Source organism: Lolium rigidum, unplaced genomic scaffold, assembly GCF_022539505.1.
Source record: "Lolium rigidum isolate FL_2022 unplaced genomic scaffold, APGP_CSIRO_Lrig_0.1 contig_28943_1, whole genome shotgun sequence".
Classification (NCBI taxonomy): Eukaryota; Viridiplantae; Streptophyta; class Magnoliopsida; order Poales; family Poaceae; genus Lolium; species Lolium rigidum.
Genome location: NW_025900101.1, coordinates 16,313 through 37,372, shown reverse-complemented (window position 1 = coordinate 37,372; position 21,060 = coordinate 16,313). Strand labels below are relative to the sequence as shown.

Here is a 21,060-nt window from a genome sequence, read left to right as displayed (position 1 = left end):
TTAGAAGTTGAGAAGCAATAGTCGCTTATTATTCACCCACATATATATATCGAGATTTTTAATCTGTCGATGAATTAACTATCAATTATTATGATAACGGTGATTTAATGTTAGTGATGCAACTTGGTCTAAGATACATACCATGAGATGTCAGTGGCAAAGTTAGAAAAGTTCATGCCACAAGGAGTATTAGGAGCAACACCATGTGGTCATTTGATACACTTTTCTAAACCTACTTGTGTAGCATTTTATAATGTATCTGAGAAATTCTGAGATTTTTCCGTTTAAGCTAAACAACTTCCTCATATCAGAGATTGTGATCATAAACTTGCACTACACCCTAGATCAAAACCAGTGAACATTGATCATGTCATGTAGGATACTATCATATGAAGTTATTAGGTCAAGCAGAAGCCCCTTCTCCTCATGCGATACTAGTGAGAAAGAAGGGTTGCACCTAGAAGATGTGCATTGCATATAGGAAACTCAACTCGAGCATTATAAAAAAATACATCATCCCAATTATTGTAGACCTACTTGATGAGTTACATGGTGCTCAGTTTCTTTCAGAGGTCGAATTAAGATAAGGATATCACAAGATGGGGAGAATTGATAGAATATCAAAAGGAAAACTTTTAACACACATATGATCATTGTGAGTTTGTCGTAATGCCTTTTGGGCACACAAATGCCCCAGCACCATACCAATTACTCATGCATAAACTTTTAGATGGACTTTCGAGGAACTTGTGGTGGTGTTCTCTGATGACATATCGATATATAAAAATACCATACAAGAACACAATAAGCACTTAACATAAGTATTTATAACTCTCAAGAAAAAATCTTGCTTGCAAGATAAATAAGTGTCAGTATCATAAGGAGAAGCTCTTCATAGGAGGAGACCTCAATGGCCATGTGGGTACATCTAACACAGGTTTTGAAAGGGTGCATGGGGGCTTTGGCTATGTGATACGTCCATTTTGCATCACTATTTTATATCATAATTTACTGTTATTCATTGATATATTTCATATTTAGAGATGATACTTATGTTATTTCTCCTATTTTGCATGTTTCATGATTATTGGAGAATTACTCACCGGAATCAGAATTCTGCTGGAAAAAGCATCGTCAGGATACAATATTTCTGAAGATCAACAATTGACGGAAAATACACCGAAGCTCCTATTATTTCAGATGACGGAGCCAGCCAAAAGGGGAGGCCGAGGAGGGCCGCCATGGGCCCTCCCCATAGGCCGGCGCGGCCACCAGGGCCGGTGCGCCGCCATGTGGGGAGGGGGCCCACGACCCCCCTCGGCCATCGCCCTTTCGCGTACTTCATCTCCCAGAAACCCTAAGGTGCGAGAGAACATCGAGAATAGTCACAGCCGCCTCTGCGGGGCGGAAAACACCAGAGATAAAAGAGCTCTCCGGCAGGCTGAAATCTGCCGGGGAAATTCCCTCCCGGAGGGGGAAATCGTCGCCATCGTCATCGTCATCGAGCTGGAATTCATTGGGATCATCATCATCATCATCATCTCCACCACCAATACCGTCATCTCCACTGCTGCACCTCGTCTCCACTGTAACATCTAGGGTTGAATCTTGATTATTTCATAGGGGAAACTCTCCCGGTGTTGATTACTCCTTGTTATTGATGCTATTGAGTGAAACCATTGAATCAAGGTTTATGTTCAGATTGTTATCCATCATCATATCACCTCTGATCATGTTCCATATGATGTCTTGTGAGTAGTTTGTTTAGTTCTTGAGGACATGGGTGAAGTCTAAATGTTAGTAGTGAACTATGTTGAGTAATATTTAATGGTTTGATATTTAAGTTGTGGTGTTATTCTTCTAGTGGTGTTATGTGAACGTCGACTACATGATACTTCACCTTTATGGGCCTAGGGGAATGCATCTTGTATTCGTTTGCTAATTGTGGGGTTGCCGGAGTGACGAGCAACCTGAACCCCGTTGGTATATCGATGCATGAGGGATAGCAGGATCTCAGAGTTTAAGGCTGTGGTTAGATTTATCTTAATTACTTTCTTGTATTTGCGGATGCTTGCAAGGGGTTTAATCACAAGTATGTATTAGTCCTAGGAAGGGTGGTGTATTAGCATAGGTTCACCCACACAATACTTATCAAAACAATGAAGATTAATCAACTATATGAAGCGAAAGCACTAGACTAAATTCCCGTGTGTCCTCAAGAACGTTTGGTCATCATAAGTAAACAAACCGGCTTGTCCTTTGTGCTAAAAAGGATTGGGCCACTTGCTGCAATTATTATTCCCGCATTTTACTTACTTGTATTTTATTTATCCGCTATATCAAAACCCCCGAAAACTTGTCCGTGAGCATTTACAGTGAATCCTTCATCGAAACTGCTTGTCAACACCTTCTGCTCCTCATTGGGTTCGACACTCTTATTTATCGAAAGTACTACGATACACCCCCTATACTTGTGGGTCATCAAGACTATTTTCTGGCGCCGTTGCCGGGGAGTGAAGCGCTATTGGTAAGTGGAATTGGTAAGGAAAACTTTTACTGTACGTGCTGTTTTTATTTCTGCCTGCTGCTATAATTCATTATGGAGAGATCTTCTCTTGAATTCCTATTTGGAAAATCTACTACTACTGCAAAGGTAGTGGATGAGGCGCCAGGTGAGAAAGAGATTCCATATAAAATACCTATGAAAATTATTGAACGTGTTGTGGATAACCGCTATGAAGGGGATGGAACTGTCCATCCTGGAGATCATTTATTGTTTTTACATGAATTATGCGGGTTATTCAAGTGTGCATGTATTTCTATGGATGAAGTTAGGAAGAAACTATTCTCTATGTCGCTATCTGGTAAAGCGGCGCATTGGTATAAATTGCTGAAGAATGGGAATTCTCTTGATTGGAAGGATATTGTGCCTCTATTTTATTCTAAATTCTATCCTCCAAGTGAAATTCACAAAGACAGAAATCGCATATATAATTTCTGGCCTCATGATGGAGAGAGTATTTCCCAAGCATGGGGGAGATTGAAGTATTTAATGCTCAAATGCCCCATTCATGAGCTTCCTGGTAATATCGTCATTGATAATTTCTATGCAAGACTTTCTTTTCAAGATAAAACCTTGTTGGATACTGCTTGTTCTCGATCATTCACACGCAACAAAGAAGAGTTTAAATGGGACCTTCTTGATCGGATTCAGTAGAATACTGAAGGATGGGAGAACGACAAAGGTAGAGAGTCAGGTATAAATTATGATTATGAATGCACTGAAACTTTTATGGATACTGATAAATTTCAAAATATGAGTGCTACTTATGGTCTTGACTCTCAAGTTGTTGCAAATTTTTATAAAGCTTTTGCCTCTCATTTTGAATTGCCTAGGAAGAGTTTTAATAAGTATCATGAACCTTACAAAGATAAAACGGATTCGCCTATAGGTAAATGTATTGAAGTTAAAACTGTTGATCAAATTCTTCCTGAAGCTTATATTGAAAAAATTCCTTTTCCTGCTAAAATGAAGGAGTATTCTGTTATAACTAGTGTGGTTAACAAAAGTGCAAAGAAACCTATAGAACCTGAGGAACAAATAAATGTTGAACCTGCTGTTGCAATAGTTAAAGACCTTGTGACTGAAAATGTAGAAGATGGTCACATCATTTTCTGTGAAGATGCTTCTAATATTGTTTCACATCCTAGTAAGTCTAGGAAAGCCAGTGTTCCTATGCTCTCTGTTAGAATTGGTGATCATTGTTATTATGGTTTATGCGATATTGGTGCAAGTACTAGTGCCATTCCTTATGAGCTTTACAGGGAAATCATGCATGAAATTGGTTCTTGTGAACTTGAAGATATTGATGTGGTTATTCGGCTAGCTAATAGAGAAACTATCTCTCCTATTGGTATTGTTCGAGATGTGGAAGTTCTATGTGGTAATATTAAATATCATGCTGACTTTTTGGTACTTGGTTCTGCCGCTAGTAAGACTTGTCCTATCATTTTTGGTAGACCTTTTCTAAATACTTGTGGAGCTATTATAGATTGAAAGAAAGAGAAAATTGTGACTAAATTTGCTGGTGAATCTTATGAGTTTAATTTCTCTAAATTTGCCAAAGTTCCTTATGAAGCTGAATTGCCTAATGATGATTTTAGAGATGAACAGCTTGCATCTATTGCTCTTGCTCCTAATAATCCTTTGCAGCAACATTTGGAGGATCATGAGAGTGAAGTCTTTAGGGAAGAAAGGAATGAGCTTGATGAAATTTTCCTTCGTCAACCTATTCTTAAACATGACTTACCGGTTGAAGATCTAGGTACAACACCACCGCCAAAGGAAGATCCTGTTTTTGATTTGAAACCGTTGCCTGATAATCTTAAGTATGCTTATATTGATGATAAGAAAACATATCCTGTTATTATTAGTGCTAAGCTTTCAGATTTTGAGAAAGAAAGATTATTGGAAATATTGAAGAAACACCGAGGAGCTATTGGCTACACTCTTGATGACTTGAAGGGGATTTCTCCCTCTATTTGCCAACATGCCATCAACATGGAAGATGATGCAAAGCCTGTTGTTGAACATCAGCGTCGTCTAATTCCTAAGATGGAGCATGTGGTAAGGAATGAGGTATTAAAACTTCTTGAAGCTGGTATTATATATCCTATTGCTGGTAGTAGATGGGTTAGTCATGTGCATTGTGTTCCTAAGAAAGGAGGAATAATTGTTGTACCTAATGATAATGATGAGCTCATCCCTCAAAGAGTAGTTGTAGGGTATAGAATGTGCATTGATTTTCGGAAGGTTAATAAAGTTACTAAGAAAGATCATTACCCTTTACCCTTTATTGATCAAATGCTAGAAAGATTGTCTAAAAACACTCATTTCTGCTTTATTGATGGTTATTCTGGGTTTTCACAAATTGCTGTTAGAGCTAAAGATCAAGAGAAAACCACTTTCACTTGTCCCTATGGAACTTATGCTTATAGGCGTATACCTTTTGGTTTATGTAATGCTCCTGCTACTTTTCAAAGATGCATGTCTGCTATTTTTCATGGCTTTTGTGAAAAGATTGTAGAGGTATTCATGGATGATTTTTCTGTCTATGGGAATTCTTTTGATAATTGTTTGCGAAACCTTGATAAAGTTATGCAGAGATGTGAAGAAACTAACCTTGTTCTTAATTGGGAGAAATGTCACTTTATGGTTAATGCAGGAATTGTATTGGGACATAAAATTTCTGAGAGAGGTATTGAAGTTGATAGAGCTAAAGTCGAAGCAATTGAGAAGATGCCCTATCCTAGCGATGTTAAAGGTATTCGTAGTATTCTTGGTCATGCTGGTTTTTATAGGAGATTTATTAAAGATTTCTCTAAAATTTCAAAGCCTCTTACTAATCTTCTTCAAAAAGATGTACCTTTTGTTTTTTATGATGATTGTAAGGAAGCTTTTGAAACTCTAAAGAAAGCCTTAACAACTGCTCCTGTAGTTGAACCTCCCGATTGGAATTTACCTTTTGAAATTATGTGTGATGCTAGTGATTTTGATGTAGGTGTTGTTCTTGGACAGCGGGTAGATAAAAAATTGAATGTTATTCATTATGCTAGTAAAACTCTTGATGCTGCTCAAAGAAATTATGCTACAACTGAAAAAGAATTATTAGCTGTAGTTTTTGCTTGTGACAAGTTTAGACCTTATATTGTTGATTCAAAAGTCACAATTCATACTGATCATGCTGCAATTAGGTACCTTATGGAAAAGAAAGATGCTAAGCCAAGGCTTATTAGGTGGGTGCTTCTTTTGCAAGAATTTGATTTACATATTGTAGATAGGAAAGGTGTTGATAATCCTGTTGCTGATAATTTGTCTAGATTGGAAAATATTGCTTATGATCCTGTTCCTGTTAATGATAGTTTTCCAAATGAACAATTGGATGTAATAAAGGTCAGCTCGCGTGATAGTCCTTGGTATGCTGATTATGCTAACTTTATTGTTTCCAAGTACTTGCCTCCAACCTTTTCAGCTCAGCAAAGGAGGAAATTCTTTTATGACTTGAGGCATTATTTTTGGGATGACCCACACTTATATAAAGAAGGAGAGGATGGTGTTATGCGAGGATCTGTCCCCGAATATGAACAACAAGAGATATTGAGTAAGTGTGTTATCACCAGATTTTGGCTAAATCAGGAGGTGGGCCGCGATCAGGATGGGCTTGGAAGATTACACGTGGAAGATCTCTGAAGCGGCCTTGCACGGAGAATTTGGGCTAGAGTGCCCGTGTATCTTTAGTTACAGTAGATTGTATCTAGATTAAAAGTTAGAGTTTGTCTCGTACACGGTGGGGATCTCCCACGTTAGAAAGTCCGCTGGACTATAAATATGTATCTAGGGTTTATGGAATAAACAACAACCAACGTTCAACACAAACAAATCTCGGCGCATCGCCAACTCCTTCGTCTCGAGGGTTTCTCCGGTAAGCACCATGCTGCCTAGATCGCATCTTGCGATCTAGGCAAGCACAAGCCTGCCCACGTTGTTCATGCGTTGCTCGTACTCGAAGCCTTTTTGATGGCGAGCAACGTAGTTATCTTAGATGTGTTAGGGTTAGCATTGTTCTTCGAATTACATGCTTTCGTTATGCAACCCTTGCACATCTAGCCGCCCTTACACCTATCTTAGGTGTAGGGGCGGCACCCCGCTTGATCATAGTTTAGTAGATCTGATCCGTTACGATTGCTCCTTGCTTCATCAAGGATTAGTTTAACATCCGCAATAGTTAGGCCTTACAAAGGGTTGGAGGATCCAGCGGCGTGTAGGGTGGCGTTTGCTAGCCCTAGAAAGGATGTTCCGGGGATCAACCTCGTGTTGGTTTTTAGGCCCTGTCTAGGATCGGCTTACGGTCACCGTGCGCGAGCGCGAGGCCCAATCGTGAGTAGGATGATCCGATTATGCGGTGAAAACCCTAAATCGTCGTAGATCTAATTAGCTTTATCTTGATCAAGCAGGACCACCATATATTCGGACACCTCGTCCGAATCATGGGTGGATCGGCTCTTTGAGCCGATTCACAGGATAACCTGAGAGCCGATCGAGGCTCGTATTTAATGTTTACGTGTATGCCATGCAGGAAACTAAGCGAGGCATCATCCACACCTTCCTGACCAGGTATAGGTCAGGTGGCACGCCCTTGCGATAGCATCGGACGTGCGACCAGGAGGCTTTGCGGGCCGTCGCTCTGAGGGACTGGGGCCAACCGCAGCCCTAGTTGTTCCCGGCTCTACCGTGTTGACCGTCTCTGCCCGCCAGGGGGTTTCTGACGTCAACACATTCTGGCACGCCCGATGGGACAACCTTCGACATCCACAACATCGCCATCTACATCCGAGATGGCGGAAGACACTCCGGTCACGTACGAGGATCTGCCTGATGAGCTCAAGAAGAAACATGACGAGATCAAGGCAACCCTCGAAGCCGAACTCATCGGCTCTTTCCACCGAACCCGCTCCCATGGCGTCAGGTGGAAGGGTTTCACACCTGAAGGCGCACTCGATGGAGTGGACCTGTCCGCCCCGTCAGAAGAACGCACCAGGTCGCTGCGGCAGGAAATCAACTACATGGTGGCTCATTCGCTGCACCGCCACTCTGAGAGCCTGGTGAACACTTTGGAGCGTGTCGCTCTGCGCGTGGTCCAGGAAATCATGAGCCACCGGTATTCTCCGTCGGGACCAGCTCTGGGGACTTTCAAGGGAGAGATGCCACTCCAGCCCCAGCCGTTCGCATGGGCAGCACCGGAACTGCCGAACTCATCGGCATACGTCGTCTACAAGATTGGTGGTGATCCTAGTGACTACCAATTCCTACCTGAGGCACCCAAGGAGATCCCGCACGGATACGCGTGCACATACGTACCAGACTGTAACGCCTGGGCACTCTCGAACCAGGCTGCAACCTCAGGGGCCTCTGGAACGGCAGGAGGAACGTCGGGAGCCGATCCTGAGAAGCAAACGTGGCTAGCTAAATACGCCACTCCGACAAACCTCCACAGCCCAGCTCCTGCAGTTGGCTTAGAACCGGAAAAACAAGCATGGCTGGTTAAGTATGCCACCCCGGCGAATCTTCAGGGTTCGACACCTTCAGCCATCATAGCAGATCAGATTTGTGCAATCCTGAAAGATCAGTTCGGCATGATGCCGAAAAGGAAGACGTTCGGCTACACCAAGCCGTACCCCAACGACTACGAACTGATCCCGCTACCACCCAAATATCGGCTCCCGGACTTCACAAAGTTTAGTGGATCGGATGGTTCCAGCTCCATCGAGCATGTGAGCCGATATTTGGCACAGCTGGGCACGATCTCAGCATCAGACGAGTTGCGTGTGAGGTTCTTCGCACAATCCCTCACAGGATCGGCTTTCGGGTGGTACACATCGCTGCCACCGAACTCCATCCGGACTTGGAAGCAGTTGGAAGAGCAGTTCCATGAGCAGTATCACTCAGAGGCTTCCGATGTTGGTATTGCCGATCTAACGCAAGTACGACAGAAGCGCGGGGAAACAGTGTCAGAATACGTCCAGCGCTTCAGGACCATTAGGAACCGATGCTTTTCGGCTCATATAAGTGAAAAAGAAGCGATCGAGTTGGCGGTGGTGGGTCTCTCATCATCGATTAAGGACGTGGCCTCCCAAGCGGACTACCCTTCGTTGGCGCACATGGTGCGAGGCTGTCAGCATATGAGCAGCGCCACCCGGATGTTTACCAGGACAAATTCAAGCGTGCGGTGACCCTGGTTGAGGCGGACGAGGATGAAGGTGCTGCGGGAGATCGAGAGGTAGCGAGTGGCTGAATGGACTCAAGCGACGAGCCCCGTGACCTGCAAATGGGTGAAGCCACAAGGCCCTCCAAAAGGGTTCGACTTCGACGTGACCAAAACTGAGCAGATTTTTGATCTCTTACTCACGGAGAAGCATATAAAGGTACCCGAAGGCCACAAGATCCCCACGGTGCAAGAGCTGAACGGAAAGCCATACTGCAAGTGGCATAACACGTTCACCCACACCACCAACGACTGTAGGGTGTGGCGGCAGCAGATCCAAATGGCGATAGAAAACGGACGGTTGATTTTCAACCAATACGCCATGAAGGTCGACACACACCCCTTCCCCGCCGTAAACATGGTGGAGTATACTTACCATGGAGGGTGCCAGCCGGATTTCTCGTGCAAAATCAACATGGTAGATCTTGGGCACCACTCTGGTAGGGACGGAGATGAGGGCAGCTGCTCTCATAGCAAAGATACAGAGGAAGCCACTCCACGCGATCGGCTCCGCCAAGACGGCAAGCGCTACGTCACAGAGGGAGAGGTAAAAAACATAAGGTATCAACGACCTCTCTCTCTGATCACCTCCTCAACAAGTATGTGAGTCAGTATGACCAACGCCGGCGATACAACGACGATGATGAAGAAGATCGTCTGGCTAGGGACGACAGGAGACGTCGTCGGCATGATCATGATGAGGAGGAGCACGAGCGCCGTGCCAAGGAAAAGCTGGGGGAGCGAGTCGACGAGGATAGGCACTGGGACTGTCCCTTCTTCAGACACTGCTGGGATTCGGGAATGAGCCGATTGCCCACAATCGGCAATTGCCCGTAATGCAACCAGAAGAAGAAGGAGGCAGCCAACGTGTCCGTATTCAAGCGCCTAGGGCCTCTCCCGCCACAGAGCAAACGAGCTAAGTCCCCTCGATTGAAAGATCTCGAAGATTCAGAAGACGAGGGAGAAGAAGAAGACAGGTATCACCGGCCAAGGTGGTGCCCTGATGGACTCAGCCGTTCCCAGAAACGCAGGGTTCAACGATTGCGCGGCCTGGAGGAAGCCGAGAGGTTATACTTGCATACATTGAGGAAGGCAAGGCCTGATCTGGCCGCGAAGGTTCGGCGAACCCTGGATGAAGAGGGTCGTCCACGGAAAATGGAGTGGCGCCCCAAGCAAAGGAAAGCCGATGATGAGACATCGGCTGGCACAAACATGGTGCTCGTTCTTCCGACGAAGCTTAGTGCTCCACGATTATATGATGCACTCAAGGTGGACGACAGCAAGCGCACCAACACGATAAAGTCAGAGATTGGGCTGGTTTTATCTACCGGCCTGAACGTGTAGCAATAGCACGTCAATGAGCAAACGTGGCGAGGCTGATCCTTGTGATCGGCCCCAAAGAGTTTATGAAGGGACATCACAAAAACCTTCAACGAGCAAGCAACGTGGAGGCCGATTCCAGCAATCGGCCAAAATTATCTTCACCATCCATTCTGCCTGGGGTCAACATGTAATCCAACAGAGCCGATACCATCAATTCTCTTGACAGAATCGGCTCGGGGGGCACCCAGGTGGATAAAACACGAGGATATGCAGTAGAAGTGTCTCATCCTTTGGGGATGGGTATTGAAGTATGGGGGCCGATGCACAAGTCGGCCGTAAAAATTCTGAAATTCGAAAATTTTTGAGCACAGCCGATGCAGCAGACATCGACTTAAGGATATAAAAGCCGATGCATGGCCATCGACTCAAGAGGAATAACTGTTACGATCAGAGGGTCAATGGAGCACGAAGAGAGATTTTAATGGAAGAACTCCTCAATGGAGTAGTTTAAGGGCTCGGATCCTCTCTGATGCGTGTAGTTGACACGTCCGTTGGGAACCCCAAGAGGAAGGTGTGATGCGCACAGCGGCAAGTTTCCCTCAGTAAGAAACCAAGGTTTAATCGAACCAGTAGGAGCCAAGAAGCACGTTGAAGGTTGATGGCGGCTGGATGTAGTGCGGCGCAACACCAGAGATTCCGGCGCCAACGTGGAACCTCGCACAACACAACCAAAGTACTTTGCCCCAACGAAACAGTGAGGTTGTCAATCTCACCGGCTTGCTGTAACAAAGGATTAACCGTATTGTGTGGAAGATGATTGTTTGCGAGAGAAAATAGTAAAACAAGTATTGCAGCAGATTTGTATTTCAGTATTAAAAGAATGGACCGGGGTCCACAGTTCACTAGAGGTGTCTCTCCCATAAGATAAAAGCATGTTGGGTGAACAAATTACAGTCGGGCAATTGACAAATAGAGAGGGCATAACAATGCACATACATGACATGATAAGTATAGTGAGATTTAATTGGGCATTACGACAAAGTACATAGACCGCCATCCAACCGCATCTATGCCTAAAAAGTCCACCTTCGAGGTTATCGTCCGAACCCCCTCCAGTATTAAGTTGCTAACAACGGACAATTGCATTAAGTATGGTGCGTAATGTAATCAACAACTACATCCTCGGACATAGCGCCAATGTTTTATCCCTAGTGGCAACAACGCAACACAACCTTAGGGGTTTCTGTCACTCCCCCGGTGTCAATGCGAGCATGAACCCACTATCGAGCATAAATACTCCCTCTTGGAGTTAAAAGTAAAAACTTGGCCGAGCCTCTACTAGAAACGGAGAGCATGCAAGATCATAAACAACACATGTATAATAACTTGATAATTAACATGACATGGTATTCTCTATCCATCGGATCCCGACAAACACAACATATAGAATTACGGATAGATGATCTTGATCATGTTAGGCAGCTCACAAGATCCAACAATGAAGCACAATGAGGAGAAGACAACCATCTAGCTACTGCTATGGACCCATAGTCCAGGGGTGAACTACTCACTCATCACTCCGGAGGCGACCATGGCGGTGTAGAGTCCTTCGGGAGATGATTCCCCTCTCCGGCAGGGTGCCGGAGGCGATCTCCTGGATCCCCCGAGATGGGATCGGCGGCGGCGGCGTCTCAGTAAGGTTTTCCGTATCGTGGCTCTCGGTACTGGGGGTTTCGTCACGGAGACTTTTTATAGGCGGAAGGGCAGGTCAAGAGGCGGCACGGGGGCCCCACACCACAGGGCCGCGCGGCCAAGGGGGGCCGCGCCGCCCTATAGTGTGGCCCCTCCGTGGCCCCTCTTCGTCTCTCCTTCGGACTTCCGGAAGCTTCGTGAGAAAATAGGCCCCCGGGCTTTGATTTCGTCCAATTCCGAGAATATTTCGTTACTAGGATTTCGAAACCAAAAACAGCAGAAAACAAGAATCGGCACTTCGGCATCTTGTTAATAGGTTAGTTCCGGAAAATGCACGAATATGACATAAAGTGTGCATAAAACATGTAGGTATCATCAATAATATGGCATAGAACATAAGAAATTATCGATACGTCGGAGACGTATCAAGCATCCCCAAGCTTAGTTCTCGCTCGTCCCGAGCAGGTAAAACGATAACAAAGATAATTTCTGAAGTGATATGCCATCATAACCTTGATCATACTATTTGTAAACATATGTAGTGGATGCAGCGATCAAAACAATGGTGATGACATGAGTAAACAAGTGAATCATAAAGCAAAGACTTTTCATGAATAGTACTTCAAGACAAGTATTAATAAGTCTTGTATAAGAGTTAACTCATAAAGCAATAAATCAAAGTAAAGGTATTGAAGCAACACAAAGGAAGATTAAGTTTCAGCGGTTGCTTTCAACTTGTAACATGTATATCTCATGGATAATTGTCAACATAGAGTAATATAACAAGTACAATATGCAAGTATGTAGGAATCAATGCACGGTTCACACAAGTGTTTGCTTCTTGAGGTGGAGAGAAATAGGTGAACTGACTCAACATAAAAGTAAAGAGAATGGTCCTTCAAAGAGGAAAGCATCGATTGCTATATTTGTGCTAGAGCTTTTATTTTGAAAACATGAAACAATTTTGTCAACGGTAGTAATAAAGCATATGAGTTATGTACATTATATCTTACAAGTTGCAAGTCTCATGCATAGTATACTAATAGTGCCCGCACCTTGTCCTAATTAACTTGGACTACCGGATCTTTGCAATGCACATGTTTTGACCAAGTGTCACAATGGGGTACCTCCATGCCGCCTGTACAAAGGTCTAAGGAGAAAGCTCGCATTTTGGATTTCTCGCTTTTGATTATTCTCAACTTAGACATCCATACCGGGACAACATGGACAACGAGATAATGGACTCCTCTTTAATGCATAAGCATGTGGCAACAATTTTTATTCTCATATGAGATTGAGGATATATGTCCAAACTGAAACTTCCACCATGAATCATGGCTTTAGTTAGCGGCCCAAAGTTCTTCTCTAACAACATGCATGCTCCAACCATGAAGGTGGTAGATCTCTCTTGCTTCGGACAAGACGGACATGCATAGCAACTCACATGATATCCAACAAAGAATAGTTGATGGCGTCCCCGAAACATGGTTATCGCTCAACAAGCAACTTAATAAGAGATAAAGTGCATAAGTACATATTCAATACCACAATAGTTTTTAAGCTATTTGTCCCATGAGCTATATATTGCAAAGGTGAATGATGGAATTTTAAAGGTAGCACTCGAGCAATTTACTTTGGAATGGCGGATAAATACCATGTAGTAGGTAGGTATGGTGGACACAAATGGCATAGTGGTTGGCTCAAGTATTTTGGATGCATGAGAAGTATTCCCTCTCGATACAAGGTTTAGGCTAGCAAGGTTATTTGAAACAAACACAAGGATGAACGGTACAGCAAAACTCACATAAAAGACATATGGTAAACATTATAAGACTCCATACCGTCTTCCTTGTTGTTCAAAACTCAATACTAGATGTTATCTAGACTCTAGAGAAACCAAATATGCAAACCAAATTAACAAGCTCTAAGTATTTCTTCATTAATGGGTGCAAAGTATATGATGCAAGAGCTTAAACATGAGCACAACAATTGCCAAGTATCAAATTATCCAAGACATTTTAGAGTTACTACATGTAGCATTTTCCAATTCCAACCATATAACAATTTAACGAAGAAGAACTTCGCCATGAATACTATGAGTAGAGCCTAAGGACATATTTGTCCATATGCAACAGCGGAGCGTGTCTCTCTCCCATAAAGTGAATGCTAGGATCCATTTTATTCAAACAAAACAAAAAACAAAAACAAACCGACGCTCCAAGCAAAGTACATAAGATGTGACGGAATAAAAATATAGTTTCAGGGGAGGAACCCGATAATGTTGTCGATGAAGAAGGGGATGCCTTGGGCATCCCCAAGCTTAGACGCTTGAGTCTTCTTAGAATATGCAGGGGTGAACCACCGGGGCATCCCCAAGCTTAGAGCTTTCACTCTCCTTGATCATATTGCATCATACTCCTCTCTTGATCCTTGAAAACTTCCTCCACACCAAACTCGAAACAACTCATTAGAGGGTTAGTGCATAATAAAAATTCACATGTTCAGAGGTGACACAATCATTCTTAACACTTCTGGACATTGCATAAAGCTACTTGGACATTAATGGATCAAAGAAATTCATCCAACTTAGCAAAAGAGGCAATGCGAAATAAAAGACAGAATCTGTCAAAACAGAACAGTCCGTAAAGATGGATTTTATTAGGCCACCAGACTTGCTCAAACGAAAATGCTCAAATTGAATGAAAGTTGCGTACATATCTGTGGATCATGCTCGTAAATTGGCGTAATTTTCTGTGCTACCTACAGGGAGATAGACCCAGATTCGTGACAGCAAAAGAAATCTGGAACTGCGCAGTAATCCAAATCTAGTACTTACTTTTCTATCAAAGACTTTACTTGGCACAACAAAACTTAAAACTAAGATAAGGAGAGGTTGCTACAGTAGTAAACAACTTCCAAGACACAAATATAAAACAAAAATACTGGAGTAAAAAAATGGGTTGTCTCCCATAAGCGCTTTTCTTTAACGCCTTTCAGCTAGGCGCAGAAAGTGTAACTCAAGTGTTATCGAAGGGTGGTGCGTCAACCTTACCTTGGGCTTTACCCTTACCTTTCTTATTCTTATTCTTCGGTCTAGGGAATACATGCCCGCATCCGGGTGTAGAGGTAAAATTTAGAGTGCCTTTCCCAACATCTATGACTGCTCCCATGAGTTTTAGCAGGGATCTTCCAAACGTGATTTGTCCTGTCCCTACACATTCAATAACGAGATAATCAGTGGATACCGTCCTTCCAAGAAAGGTTGTGAAAACACCTTCAGCTATACCCTTAGGAATTACAACAGAGTTATCCGCAAGAGTTATTTCTTCTCCTCCTTCGAGTGAGTTCCCAAAGTGTCAAAGATTTATAAATATTTTCGGGCATAAGGCAAAACTCAGACATAATATCACAACGAGCATAAAAAATTTCACCACCAATAGTAGTTTTAATGGTAGGCACCCACATTGAAGGTCCGAAGCTTAATGGAACATAATCATAGTATTCGCGAATTCGGTTATACACTTCTTTTAAGCAAGATATATCTGTTTCAATAGTGTTTAATTTATTATGCATACTAGCATGGGATGGATCAAAATTATTATCAAAGCTAAATGATGTAATCAATTTCCTTATAGCATTAAAAGCTTGATCCCCATCACAATGAAGGAAATCTCCTCCCACTACAGCCATCTAAGGCATATCTATAACGAAGAATAAGTCCAAAGTAGAAATTACTAAGGAGCAAGCTTAAGGTCATTTTAGGTTCAGTTTTACTATAAGAATCAAAAATTCTAGACCATGCTTCTTTGAAATTCTCTTCACCTCCTTGTTTAAAAGTGAAGATTGATTCCTCAGGTGATAGAGTAACAACTACGGGACTGGACATGATAACAAAAGTAACTAAATATATTTTTTTGTTGTATTTTTAATATTGAGTACAAGACAATAAAGCAAACTAGATAAAGTAAATGCAAGTAAACTAATTTTTTTGTGTTTTTGATATAGCAAACAAGACAGTAAATAAAGTAAAACTAGCAACTAATTTTTTTGTGTTATGATATAAGTGCAGCAAACAAAGTAGTAAATAAAATAAAGCAAGACAAAAACAAAGTAAAGAGATTGAGAAGTGGAGACTCCCCTTGCAGCGTGTCTTGATCTCCCCGGCAACGGCGCCAGAAATTTGCTTGATGCGTGTAGTTGACACGTCCGTTGGGAACCCCAAGAGGAAGGTGTGATGCGCACAGCGGCAAGTTTCCCTCAGTAAGAAACCAAGGTTTAATCGAACCAGTAGGAGCCAAGAAGCACGTTGAAGGTTGATGGCGGCGGGATGTAGTGCGGCGCAACACCAGAGATTCCGGCGCCAACGTGGAACCCGCACAACACAACCAAAGTACTTTGCCCCAACGAAACAGTGAGGTTGTCAATCTCACCGGCTTGCTGTAACAAAGGATTAACCGTATTGTGTGGAAGATGATTGTTTGCAGAGAAAATAGTAAAACAAGTATTGCAGCAGATTTGTATTTCAGTATTAAAAGAATGGACCGGGGTCCACAGTTCACTAGAGGTGTCTCTCCCATAAGATAAAAGCATGTTGGGTGAACAAATTACAGTCGGGCAATTGACAAATAGAGAGGCATAACAATGCACATACATGACATGATAAGTATAGTGAGATTTAATTGGGCATTACGACAAAGTACATAGACCGCCATCCAACTGCATCTATGCCTAAAAAGTCCACCTTCAGGTTATCGTCCGAACCCCCTCCAGTATTAAGTTGCTAACAACAGACAATTGCATTAAGTATGGTGCGTAATGTAATCAACAACTACATCCTCGGACATAGCGCCAATGTTTTATCCCTAGTGGAAACAGCGCAACACAACCTTAGGGGTTTCTGTCACTCCCCCAGGTGTCAATGCAGGCATGAACCCACTATCGAGCATAAATACTCCCTCTTGGAGTTAAAAGTAAAAACTTGGCCAGAGCCTCTACTAGAAACGGAGAGCATGCAAGATCATAAACAACACATGTATAATAACTTGATAATTAACATGACATGGTATTCTCTATCCATCGGATCCCGACAAACACAACATATAGAATTACAGATAGATGATCTTGATCATGTTAGGCAGCTCACAAGATACAAAAATGAAGCACAATGAGGAGAAGACAACCATCTAGCTACTGCTATGGACCCATAGTCCAGGGGTGAACTACTCACTCATCACTCCGGAGGCGACCATGGCGGTGTAGAGTCCTCCGGGAGATGATTCCCCTCTCCGGCAGGGTGCCGGAGGCGATCTCCTGGATCCCCCGAGATGGGATCGGCGGCGGCGGCGTCTCAGTAAGGTTTTCCGTATCATGGCTCTCGGTACTGGGGGTTTCGTCACGGAGACTTTTTATAGGCGGAAGGGCAGGTCAAGAGGCGGCACGGGGGCCCCACACCACAGGGCCGTGCGGCCAAGGGGGGGCCGCGCCGCCCTATAGTGTGGCCCCTCCGTGGCCCCTCTTCGTCTCTCCTTCGGACTTCCGGAAGCTTCGTGAGAAAATAGGCCCCCGGGCTTTGATGTCGTCCAATTCCGAGAATATTTCGTTACTAGGATTTCTGAAACCAAAAACAGGAGAAAACAACAACTGGCACTTCGGCATCTTGTTAATAGGTTAGTTCCAGAAAATGCACGAATATGACATAAAGTGTGCATAAAACATGTAGGTATCATCAATAATATGGCATAGAACATAAGAAATTATCGATACGTCGGAGACGTATCACTCTCTTCAAGAGATAATTCCAGTAACAGCATGGACGTGCAAATCAGGTTAAGGAAGGAGCTGATATGACCTGCAAGGCGCAAGAAGTGGATTGAAGAGGCTCGGGGGGCAGCTCGCCCGATTTCGTTGGAATCGGCTGGTTTCATATTAATCATTTGGAAGCCAAGGGTAACATTTTTGGCTGGTTCATCACTATTCTCGCCTTGGGTGAGGCTCGGGGGGCAACTCATCTGAAGGTATCTTGGCTTTGGAGAGCAAATTTGGTTGGAATCGGCTGGCTCTCCATCGCAACTGTTCTGAAAAGAGGTGCTTTGTTACAGAGGTATCAGCTTTAGTATCCAAGCTGATTCAGCAACAGTTCCAGGGCCCTTGTAAAGACACCTGCTCAAGGCTAAACCCACGGCTTACTGTGAACGGCGGTATTATTATCATCGGTCAGACTGGCTAATTTGGGGAGGTGGCTGAATTGATCTGTTTCGCAGATTTATCGTGAGAGACCGATGCGTTTCCATCGGTCATTGAAAGTCAGATGAGGAAAAATCGGCTGAATCAGCATACAGGACATCGGCAAAACCAAAAGAAGTTTTCATTGATAATAAAGTTTCTTACAAGGAGGAGCCGATTGTTCAACGAAAAGGGAACGGATTACTACTACCAACTCTATGCTAGTAAATCCCTGCTCTAAGGGCTGTTGCTGTCTTCGCCGTCACTGAGGTAGCTGTCGCCGTTGCTGTCATCGGCGAGTTCCTCGTTGCTGCTACTGTGACCTTCAGCAGAGGCCTCTTCCTTGTCATCATCATTGTCCTCGTCTGACCAAGCCCAGCCCCGGATACGCTTTGGTGGTGGTTCGTCGGAGGAGGTGTCGTCCTCCTGTTCCTTCTTCAGGTTGGAGGAGACGTCTTCTTCTTCGTCGTCCTCTTCTTTGTTGGTGACGGAGGTAAATTACCCCGGAAGGGAGGGTCGTCGTCGTCGCTCTCCGCCTCCAGTACTCCGTCGACCAGGTACCGGAGGTCATCTTCCCCGTCGGTTAGGGGCATGGCCCCATCTGACCAAACAAGGTCTTCACCCTCCGGCACGTAGTCGAAGTCCCACTCCCGCTTGTCCCAATGCTTGGGAGCCCGGCGGTTGTACGTCTCCATCTGGTTGTGCTTTGGGACCAATTCGCTTGAGGAAGAGGATTGGAGAGAGACGAAAGAGGAGGAAGAAGACGACATGGCTGGAGAAGAAGAGGGTTTTTGGTGCTGATAGCTAGAACAGAGGAAGGGGATGAAGAGGGCTAATCGATCGGCACGAATAAATAATGAGAAATCTGGTGGAAATTTAATGTTCGAACGGTTTTCGAGGAAGTGGTGCCAAAAAACTGTCAAATCGTGCAGAGAAGTTGGGAAGGCAAGTTGTCATGATGAGAATACTGCGACGGTTCTGCTCTGCCACGACATGACCCCTCGGAGGAAAAACAGAGTGGTTTTGAAATTATCATTACCAAAACCAGGGGGCATGTGTTATCACCAGATTTTGGCTAAATCAGGAGGTGGGCCGCGATCAGGATGGGCTTGGAAGATTACACGTGGAAGATCTCTGAAGCGGCCTTGCACGGAGAATTTGGGCTAGAGTGCCCGTGTATCTTTAGTTACGATAGATTGTATCTAGATTAAAAGTTAGAGTTTGTCTCGTACACGGTGGGGATCTCCCACGTTAGAAAGTCCGCTGGACTATAAATATGTATCTAGGGTTTATGGAATAAACAACAACCAACGTTCAACACAAACAAATCTCGGCGCATCGCCAACTCCTTCGTCTCGAGGGTTTCTCCGGTAAGCACCATGCTGCCTAGATCGCATCTTGCGATCTAGGCAGCACAAGCCTGCCCACGTTGTTCATGCGTTGCTCGTATCGAAGCCTTTTTGATGGCGAGCAACGTAGTTATCTTAGATGTGTTAGGGTTAGCATTGTTCTTCGAATTACATGCTTTCGTTATGCAACCCTTGCACATCTAGCCGCCCTTACACCTATCTTAGGTGTAGGGGCGGCACCCGCTTGATCATAGTTTAGTAGATCTGATCCGTTACGATTGCTCCTTGTTTCATCAAGGATTAGTTTAACATCCGCAATAGTTAGGCCTTACAAAGGGTTGGAGGATCCAGCGGCGTGTAGGGTGGCGTTTGCTAGCCCTAGAAAGGATGTTCCGGGGATCAACCTCGTGTTGGTTTTTAGGCCCTGTCTAGGATCGGCTTACGGTCACCGTGCGCGAGCGCGAGGCCCAATCGTGAGTAGGATGATCCGATTATGCGGTGAAAACCCTAAATCGTCGTAGATCTAATTAGCTTTATCTTGATCAAGCAGGACCACCATATATTCGGACACCTCGTCCGAATCATGGGTGGATCGGCTCTTTGAGCCGATTCACAGGATAACCTGAGAGCCGATCGAGGCTCGTATTTAATGTTTACGTGTATGCCATGCAGGAAACTAAGCGAGGCATCATCCACACCTTCCCGACCAGGTATAGGTCAGGTGGCACGCCCTTGCGATAGCATCGGACGTGCGACCAGGAGGCTTTGCGGGCCGTCGCTCTGAGGGACTGGGGCCAGCCGCAGCCCTAGTTGTTCCCGGCTCTACCGTGTTGACCGTCTCTGCCCGCCAGGGGGTTTCTGACGTCAACAAAGTGTCATGGTAGTATTTATGGAGGACATCACTCCGGAGATAGAACCGCACAAAAGGTTCTACAGTCAGGTTTTTATTGGCCCACTCTCTTTAAAGATGCAAGAAAGTTTATTTTATCTTGTGATGAATGTCAAAGAGTTGGTAATATCTCTAGACGCAATGAAATGCCTATGAATTATACTCTTGTTATTGAACCATTTGATTGTTGGGGATTTGACTTCATGGGTCATTTCCCTTCTTCAGAGGTAACACTCATATACTTGTTGCTCGTTGATTATGTTACTAAATGGGTGGAAGCCATACCCACAAAAAGTGCTGATGGTGAGACCTCTTTAAGAATGCTTTTAGATGTTATTTTTCCTAGGTTTGGAGTACCTAGATATCTTATGACTGATGGAGGTTCTCATTTTATTCATGGTGGTTTTAGAAAAACTCTTGCTAAATATGGTATTAATCATAGAATTGCTTCAGCTTATCATCCTCAAACTAGTGGGCAAGTAGAATTATCAAATAGAGAAATTAAATCTATCTTGCAAAAGACTGTCAATAAATCTAGGAAAAACTGGGCTAGTAAGTTGAAGGAAGCGTTGTGGGCTTACAGAACTGCTTATAAAAATCCTATGGGTATGCCTCCTTATAAAATGGTTTATGGAAAAGCTTGTCATTTACCTTTAGAGCTAGAGCACAAAGCTTATTGGGCTGTAAGAGAACTTAATAAAGATTTTAAACTTGCTGGTAAGAAAAGGTTGCTACAATTGAGTTCTCTAGATGAGTGGAGAAG

General features: G+C 43.9%; 1 non-coding gene across 1 annotated transcript; it reads right to left on the bottom strand.

The window, feature by feature from the left end:
• Positions 1-2,971: 2,971 nt before the first annotated feature.
• Positions 2,972-3,078, bottom strand: LOC124680825. Its single transcript, XR_006995595.1, has one exon. It is a non-coding gene; the product is annotated as a small nucleolar RNA R71 (small nucleolar RNA).
• Between the last annotated feature and the right edge of the window lie 17,982 nt (positions 3,079-21,060).